The sequence below is a fragment of the Bos taurus genome, chromosome 7, assembly GCF_002263795.3.
Source record: "Bos taurus isolate L1 Dominette 01449 registration number 42190680 breed Hereford chromosome 7, ARS-UCD2.0, whole genome shotgun sequence".
Taxonomy (NCBI): domain Eukaryota; kingdom Metazoa; phylum Chordata; class Mammalia; order Artiodactyla; family Bovidae; genus Bos; species Bos taurus.
The window spans coordinates 58,997,225-59,007,055 of NC_037334.1; the positions used below are offsets into that span (position 1 = coordinate 58,997,225).

The 9,831-nt window shown below is 39.4% G+C and overlaps 1 protein-coding gene across 3 annotated transcripts in view; it reads right to left on the reverse strand.

Annotated features, from left to right (window-relative positions):
• JAKMIP2 (janus kinase and microtubule interacting protein 2) overlaps positions 1 to 9,346 on the reverse strand; it is a 195,370-nt gene extending 186,024 nt beyond the window's left edge. For 2 of the 3 annotated variants that reach the window (XM_005209592.5, XM_005209591.5), the window contains exon 1: positions 9,092 to 9,346. The gene's annotated coding sequence lies outside the window, so the exon portion shown is untranslated. 3 annotated transcript variants of the gene reach the window in all.
• Between the last annotated feature and the right edge of the window lie 485 nt (positions 9,347 to 9,831).

Sequence of the window (9,831 nt, forward strand, 5' to 3'; positions counted from 1 at the left end):
TCATTTCATGGCAAATAGATGGGGAAACAATGACAGACTTTATATTGGGGGGCTCCAAAATCACTGCAAATGGTGACTGCAGCCATGAAATTAAAAGACGCTTGCTCCTTGGAAGAAAAGCTATGACCAACCTAGACAGCATATTAAAAAGCAGAGACATTGCTTTGCTGACAATGGTCTGTATAGTCAAAGTTTTGGTTTTTCCAGTAGTCTAGTATGGATGTGAGTGTTGAACCACAAAGAAAGCTGAGTGCTAAAGAATTGATGCTTTTGAACTGTGTTGTTGGAGAAGACTCTTGAGAGGCCCTTGGATTGCAAGAAGATCAAACCAGTCAGTTCTAAAGGAAATCAATCCTGAATATTCACTGGAAGGACTGACGCTGAAGCTGAAACTCCAATGCTTTGGCTACCTGATGAGAAGAGCCAACTCACTGGAAAATACCGGATGCTGGAATGATAGAAGGCAGGAGGAGAAGGGGATGACAGAGAATGAGATGGTTGGAGGGCATCACCACTTCCACAGACATGAGTTTGAGCAAGCTCTAGGAGTTGGTGATGGACAGGTAAGCCTGGTGTGCTGCAGTCCATGGGGTCGCAAAAAGTCAGACATGACTGAGTGACTGAACTGAACTGAGCTAGAAATATTAATCTTGTCTCTTTACTACCATCAGGTGGTCTTGGCTAAGTCATTTAGGTTTGATTTCAAAAAATGTAAACAGAGTGAAAAATGTTAAAATATAAAATCATATACCATACTTAAAAAAGATTGGACACTGGCTTCTCTGGTGGCTCAGTGGTAAAGAACCTGCCTGCCAATGTAGGAGACCCAAGTTCCATCCCTGGTCAGGTAAGATCCCACGTACGATGGAACAGCTAAGCCAGTGCACCACAACTATTGAGCCTGTGCTACTGAGCCCACATGCCACAACTACTTAAGCACATGATCCCTAGATCCTGTCTTCCACAAGAGAAGCTACCACAGTGAGAAACCTGCTCACTGCAACTAGAGAGTAGCCCCTACTCTTCATAACTAGGAAAAAATGTCCCCCTGGCAAAGACCCTGCACACCAAAAATAAATAAAATTTTAAAAAAAAGAAGATTGGACAATGTGTGTAGCTACACCCGTCCAGATAAGAGCATTCATGTGAATCAGGCATGTTTAAGCATGCTTTTTGAGATTGGGCTCTTTTCAATCCATAGAATAAAAAAACCTGAAGGTTGCACAGTGGTGGAAGAATCAATTTCCCTTGTAGCAGGCTATTTTCCTCTCTTGTTTCAGAGTGTGGCACTGCACCCTGAGGAGCCTCAAATGTGGACAGTCTAGCTAAGAAGAGAGCTGCTGCTGCTAAGTCATTTCAGTCGTGTCCGACTCTGTGCGACCCCATAGACGGCAGCCCACCAGGCTCCCCCGTCCCTGGGATTCTCCAGGTAAGAACACTGGAGTGGGTTGCCATTTCCTTCTCCAATGCATGAAAGTGAAAAGTGAAAGTGAAGTCGCTCAGTCGTGTCTGACTCTTAGCCACCCCATGGACTGCAGCCTACTAGGCTCCTCCGTCCATGGGATTTTCCAGGCAAGAGTACTGGAGTGGGGTGCCATTGCCTTGGCTCAAATGCTCCTTCCATGCAAAATTAACTAGGGGTCAGTTCAGTTCAGTTCAGTCACTCAGTCATATCCGACTCTTTGCAACCCCATGAATCGCAGCACGCCAGGCCTCCCTGTCCATCACCAACTCCCGGAGTTCACTGAGACTCACGTCCATTGAGTCAGTGATGCCATCCAGCCATCTCATCCTCTGTTGTCCCCTTCTCCTCTTGCCCCCAATCCCTCCCAGCATCAGAGTCTTTTCCAATGAGTCAACTCTTCGCATGAGGTGGCCAAAGTACTGGAGTTTCAGCTTTAGCATCATTCCTTCCAAAGAAATCCCAGGGCTGATCTCCTTCAGAATGGACTGGTTGGATCTCCTTGCAGTCCAAGGGACTCTCAAGAGTCTTCTCCAACACCACAGTTCAAATAAGGAGTCCTTTTTACTTCATTTTTTTTAAAGCTATGGTTTATTTTTAATGACTGCTAATTATGTCTCAGGCATCTGGCTCAAAATACTGTAAATTCTAAACTTTATAGATACCTTTATTAAATGAAGTGCTTTTAAAATAAAACTTAGTCATAATTCAAATGTCTTCATTAATACAAAAAAAAAAATCATACGCTCTCTGAAATTAAGATTTCGTCCTCACTTTGTTGTTAGTTAACAACCACTCAAATTCCTACTTAAGATATGCAGGAGACAAAGACTAACCAGTGGAATAGGAGGAATTTCTTCCTCCAGGTCTAGGTAACCCCAGGGAGCAGTTGATGGAGAAGAAACTCCAGTAATTCCAGAGTTCCCATTTTTACAAACTGAATTATCTAAGAAATTCATAAGAATACAAGTCTGGGATCTATAACATCTTCAAAACACCTAAGTTCCTCTCTCCGTCTCCTCTAGCAGAATTACCATCATGTGGATTCTCATGTGAATTCAGAATGTTGGTTTTTAATATAAACTCTCCAGATTGGTACTGTTTTATATAAAATTACCAGCTCAATGGACATGAGTTTGAGCAAGCTCCAGGAGATGGTGAAGAACAGGGAAACCTGGTGTGCTGCAGTCCATAGGGTCGCAAAGAGTTGGACACGACTGAGCGACTTAACAACAGACTGAGTGACTGAACAACAGACTGAGTGACTGAACAATAATTGTCTTTTATATAAAATTATTGGCTTGCTATTCTTTTATTGGTAGAATGACACAATACTCTAGATTTTACAGAACGGGACTCGTTTAAAATATTCCATCTAGCTGTTTTCATTAGTATTATTGCATTAAAAAAAAACAGTTTTTGTTTTGGAAAATATACTAAAGTTAGGTATATCTGACCTGTGAATAGTTTACAGGCCTTAAATATATGGGTCAGTACTTTCATGGAAAGTACCTCTCCATGAAATGTTTATTTTTAGAAGGTATCTCTCTCCACGAAATGCTGCACAAGGAAGAGCCAGATAAGGGATGTGGGTGAGAAACACTTGCTTGGTTTACATTTTCACTGTGGTTATGCTGGGTAGCATTTTCCAAGGGAACATTTCCAGTTTGGATCAGAAGGCATGATGACAATATCACCCTCTTTTCTGAAGCACAAGCTCACAAGGCTTTTTCAGAGTCATAATGATCTCAGCAAAATTTCCTTCTTGAAAATAATACCAGTGAATAGTTTTCTAAACAGACACTGTCAAATAAACCTAGTCACATTTGGTTTTCCATCTCTGTTTTAATTGCAGTTGACTCCAGAATTAAAGCACTGAAGTAAATGATCTTAATTTCGATGCCAAACAAAGAAAGGGAACAAAGACTTTTTCCTCATACTTAGGTTTCACTGTAGCTCTATCTTTACAACTTTGATAAATGCTATAAAGGAAACAGAGAGAGTACAAGAGTAATAGCAGAGATTTAAGATATACTAAAGGAAACCTCTCCAAGGAATTACATTTTCTTAATCTTTTTTTAAGAAAAAAAATTTTTAATGTGGACCATTTTTTTAAGTCTTTATCAAATTTGTTTCAATACTGCTTTTGTTTTATGTTGGTTTTTTGGCTGTGAGGCATGTGAGATCTTAGCTCCCTGACCAGAGACTGAACCCTCACCCTGAATTTGAAGGCGAAGTCTTAACCATTGGACCACCAGGGAAGTCCCCAATAGTTACATTTAAAGCTCAAACTTAAAGTATAATAATAATCCAACCACCATTCATATTTTAAAAGGGGAAGAGCCAGAAGACTGGGCTTTCATTTAAAAACTGTATATAGCTTTAAGAAAAATACAGGTGCCAAAAATATATCTGAGTTTAGTCTAAGTCATGTGATAGCTATGTATGTTGTTTAAATGATTTTTATGAAGGATTTAAGTTGGTCACAGAGGTTAGGACTATAGGGTGCGCCTACCATACTGAGGAAAAGTAACACAAATCTGGAAGAGATATTTGTTTCTGTAGTTATTGCTAATGCATGCACCTGGTGAAATTCTTAGCAATTCAAACCGGGATTTCTCTGACTTGGGCCCAAAACTTATTCTTTAGCAGCAGACAAAAGAAGACCAAGGTCAATTTAATATCCACTGTGAGATGCAATGGCAAGTCAGAATAACAGATCTCATATTTCGTGAAAAACAATGCTTGAAGCACAGCTGCTGTAAATGAAGTAGGAGCTGCCTGTATTAAAAGCAAAGAATGAAGACCCCAAAGTGGAGGAAAATAACTTGAGTCATCAAGATAAATGCACACAGAGATTAAAAATTTACTAGAGGCATATTTCATTAACATGGAAAGATGGCCACTTAAAATTAAAAAAAAAATTATAAAACAGTGCTCAGAGTATGGCCCCATTTACGAAATTATATACCTGAGTGTGTTTATAGAAAAAAATCTACATGCCACCTGAAATGGCATATAGAAAAAAAATCTAGAAGGAAGTATTTCAAAGTACTAACAGTAATTACTTTTTGATGGTAGAGTATGGTTGATTTTCTTACACATTTCTGCCTTATCTTTTTTTATTCTAACAATGAGGATATTATGTTTAAAATGTAAGGAAAAAAGTCTTTAAGAGGACATTTAACTGTATTGGTGAATACTGATTTAAAGCAGAATGCCTTTAATATGATAGATCTCACTTGTACTGCAAGCTAATTAATTATAAAGGATGTTTCGCAATTGTAGAATGACAGTTCAGATGGCATATTTTGTTCTTTGGCCAGCACTGAATTACTGAACAGTCAGACAAAGTACGCCCCTACAATGGTAGCAAAGAAAGGGAGATAGCAAATAATTAGAATATTCTGGAGAAAAGTATTTAATTTTTGATGGCTCAGAAAAGCATAAACATGCATGTCCAGAAAATATCATAAGGTTGTTAAACTTATGTACACTTATTTATGATTTAATATCATTTTAATTTTTAAGAACATGGAGGTTGAGAGATGCTTAACATAGATACGTGGACATATAGGTAGGAGGTGTAGCTAAGTTTCTTCAGATTAATTTCTATAGGAAATTAATTTGGTCCTAAGCACAGAAAAAGACTTCCTTGATGGCTCAGTGGGGAAAGCCATCGCATTCCACTTGCATTGCAAGAGACACAGGAGACATAGGTTCAGTCACTGGGTCAGGAAGATCCCCTGGAGGAGGAAGATGGCAACACACTCCAGTATCCTTGCCTGAAAAATCCTGTGGACAGAGGAACCTGGTGGGCTACAGTCCACGGGGTCACAAAGAGTCAGACGTGACTGAGCAACTAAGCACACACAGCACAGCAAGAAATTGTTACTCCCCTCAACTGCATGTCATTAAAAATAAAAACAATACTCAGCCATAAAATAAGTCCACATCAGTCCAACAAAGTTCTAATTTTTTCCCAGACAGATGTTTCTATGTTTTATGAAATATCGTGATTCCCAGGTTTTCTCCAAAATAATTTCTGTTTCGACCCTTTTTTTTTTTGGCTGATGTCTAAAGAAAGCACTTGGTCTATCTGGAAATTCAATGCGACCAAAGAACATATCATGGCCCCCAAAATATTCAAATAAAATTTGGGCCCAATTAGGCTGTTTACCAAACCCAAAACTGAACAAGCCTAATCGCCCAAGCCTCTTTCCTCTTATGTAAAATAATTATTATGGTACTACCTGTACTCACATGATAGAATTTGGGGGGATATAAGATGACAGATAAAGAATGTAAAATGTCTTTAAGAATTATAAAAGAGTATATTAAGAACAGGTGTAATGATGGTGTTAATTATAACTCTATTGTTTTCATCATTAACTAATTTCATGTGTGTACAGCTTATATGGGAGAAGGCAATGGCACCCCACTCCAGTACTCTTGCCTGGAAAATCCCATGGACAGGGGAGGCTGGTAGGCTGCAGTCCATGGGGTCGCTGGGAGTCGGACACGACTGAGAGACTTCACTTTCACTTTTCACTTTCATGCATTGGAGAAGGAAATGGCAACCCACTCCAGTGTTCTTGCCTGGAGAATCCCAGGGAGGGGGGAGCCTGGTGGGCTGCCGTCTATGGGGTCGCACAGAGTCGGACACGACTGAAGCGACTTAGCAGCAGCACAGCTTATATACCCACTAAGGAAATTCTATATTGCTAGAATATGAAAATTGTGCTAGTCATATAAGAGCTCTACAAACAGTTGTTTTTCAATTGATTACTTCATCATGTTTGGAAAAACATTTTCACGTGGTAAGATATTAGTTGGGATGTGCAAACACAGGGAATTATAACTGACCTCTCAGAGTAACACCCAAGTATACATCTAGTTTACTTATTCCAGTAAAAACCAACTAAGTGATTTATGTTAAAACTTCCAAGATAAATTCTGTTTTATTTTAGGTACCAACACTATGAAAAACATTGTAATAATTTTTCTATGAACGCGTGAGAAATGTAGAAAACAGTTTTGACTCTCCAGATATTTTCTAAGTACCCCGATGGAACTTGAAACATGCATGTAAAACTGAAATATGTTCTGAGGTCCCTTGAAGAAACAAGGAATATCCTATCCCAAAGTGAGAAATTAGATAATATGTGTTTATCCCAAATAAAGCAAGCTTTATGAAAGTTTAAATACCAGTCAAGATATTTAACATTACAACAAGAATGGCATTTTCAAGACAGTATTTGAGAAAAAGGTAATTAACTTTGCTTGCTAAATAAACAGCATATTTAAATAATAACACGTATATATGTTCCATATATTTTGTATTTTCTGACATCAAATTGATTCTTGAATTATTTTGTATCTAGACCCCACTAAACTAAAAATAGTTCACTTTTCTGTGGCCCTCAGCAAAGGTCATATAATCATCCAAGGTTGTAGGATCAAATCTACACATGTGTTCCCATGAGGTCTGACCACACAGCTGAAACACTGCTGACAGCTCCGTCCATGACTTACAGTGATTTGCTTCTGCTCAAACTGTGCCAACTTCACCTATAAAACTACATCCCAATGAAAATTCAAAACAAAGGAAATAAAACAATGCCCAAGATAACTGTTTTCATTGCATGAAACAGGGTCAACTACAACATGTCTTAATTTTTTTTAAAGCTTGCTGAAATTTTCTTACAAGTCAAAAGTTATCATTAAAGATTCAGCATGCAGCGTGTTATACCATTTTTGTTATGACATACAAGTCCAGCACCTCTTTCCCTGCTCTACTTTATGTAGTTGTGATAAGGCCCATGGTAGCATGACTTGATGCAGGTGTGAATCTATATATCACATGCCATGAGCATATTAAATCTATTCTTCCCATTAAGTTGCTGAAGAGCCTTCCACTATATAAACCAAACAGGACATTTAATCTCAGAGAAATTAAACTATAAACCTGATTCAAATGCATGTAAAAATTGTAAATGAAGTCGAGCAGTGTGTAAAATAAAATGCAGGGTTAAAACAAGTGTTTTTTTACATTGTAAAAAATGTTTGCACTGACAATGATATTGTTAGAGAAGAGGGAGATGGATAAAAAATAGGCCACATGCTAAATGTAATGTTACTAATGCAGTTTTACCTGCAAGGATTTTTCTGGCTTTAATTCAACAAAATCCATTATCATGGGTGGTAATGGAGCTTTGTACTTTACTCATCTCAGGCATCTTTAGTATCCTGAGCTGCCTTAAAGCTGTGATACAGTAAAATATCAAGCAGATCCCACTAAGCATTTGTAAACTACAATAGCCCCCCATTTTGCCTACAAGCCACACACTCTCAAGCTGAGCTTTGCTCATTCACTTGTTTCATTTTGTTGTACAAGCAGGCTAATTTGGAAATGGCTAGGTTACTTGGGAACACCTAGATGTTCAAAACCATCCCACTTTCTTACTTGACCACCCAAAGAAGTAGATCCATAATATAACACTTGAGGGAACTGTAAAATGGTGCCTGGATACTGAAGGAATGAACAGCAAATAGCAGCACTAGTAAATAAAATGAATGCATTTCACCTTCCATCTCATCTGTGCTTCCTGGGACACAACACATAAACATGAAAGGGTTGGGGTAGAATTTCAAGAAAACTGATGTCTTTCAACATTCACTTGGCAAGATGCTGGACACAAAATAATACCACAAGCCACCTCCCTTTCCCATCAGTGTAAATTCGGGGCTCTCAAATCACCCCCACAAACCCCAATTAAAAATAAAGGAAAAAGGCAGCCTATAATACAGATTGTCCTAAGTGATCACAATGAAACTAAGGGACAATAACAAGAATAAATCTTGCATTAATCCAAATGAAGTCAATGAATAATAATACAAACCAGAAGCATAGTCTCAAAAATATGCAATTATCTCCAAGCATGCAAGGGCATTTAAAACCCATAAAAATCATTGCAAAGCACACTCTGCATATAAATATGTTTCATAAATGCTAAGTAACATGTGTATAGATGATATGCATATCCACAGGGTATCCATTTGTGTGATCACAATCAAATCTGTACATTAAAAATGAAATTCTATCTGGCAAATTGTTTCTCAGCAAGAGCACACCAGAATATGAAATAAAAGGCTAAATTCTGGGGCTACCTTTTCTTAGCAATGAAGGAAATAAACAAAATCACCTTATAATTGGGCCTGCAGGCTTAGGAGGCACCAAATGTGTTTTTGAAGGAAGGCCCGACCCTATATGTGAGAGCTGCAAATGAAATGATTCCTTTCAATAACATCTATTTCTTGGGAGCTCTTTTTCCACCCCCTGATTCTGTTGCTAAGCTTGGAAGGAAAGGAACCAAGCGGCTCAGTCTGCATTCTGAGCCAGTTCAAGATAAAATCAGAACACCATATATACATTTTTTTAAACACAAGCAGATGCCTCCTCACTTCTCTCTCCCTGGCAACCTTCCTCTCTTCCCAGCCCCATCACTGTCTCCACATCTTCCTCCCCATCACTGAGGGAGTCATTGTTCAATGAAGGCCACAAATGTATACACAGGTTATTTAATAGTCAGCTAAATCAAGAAGCGAACCTCGCTCCCTGCTACTTACCATGCTGAGATCCGGAGAAGCTGTTGAAAGGAAGGAGAGATGCAAACTGAATCCATTTTCCTTGTGACCGAGTCGGATGCAGCCTCCGAACCCAACATCAGCAGCGGCTGCCGGGATTTCTTCCCCTCCCTCTCTGGTTGGCGACGGTGCTAATAGGAACCACCCTTCCAGCCCTCACTGGAGTATCAGCAGTCGAAGCGGCAGAAGCAGCAGCATCACCACTTGGCCTCCTCCCTCTCGGAGGATGGGGTGAGCTCAGAAGCAGCCAGGAACTTGCAGCAGACACCTCCTCTGGCTCCTCCTCTCCTGCCCCCTCCTCCGAAACCCCACCCCTGCTGCGGTAGAGGCTGCCTGCCCTGGCAGCTGCCGGTTGTCATGGCAACCACCAATGGCAAGCGACCAGGCTAAGGGGGAGGGGAGATGGGCGAAAGGAGTTGCGGGGGCTGGAGGGGAGTGAATTCGTGCTGCTGCCCTCTGGGATGCTCTTGGTCTCTCCTACCGTGGACTTCAGGTTTTTAAAAATGGGGCAAGGGTGTATAGCCATGGGAAGAGAATAATTTAAATTTAATCGAAATGTAGACTGAATCATACAAGACAGCTTAACTGTTTTTTTCATTTTCTATGGTTTTCCAATAAATGTTATTAAATTTGCCATTGAATAAATAATAGCAAATATGGAGAAAGTTATATTATGTAATAGGAGATTATTATCACTCCAAATACGTTTGTCTTTTATAGCA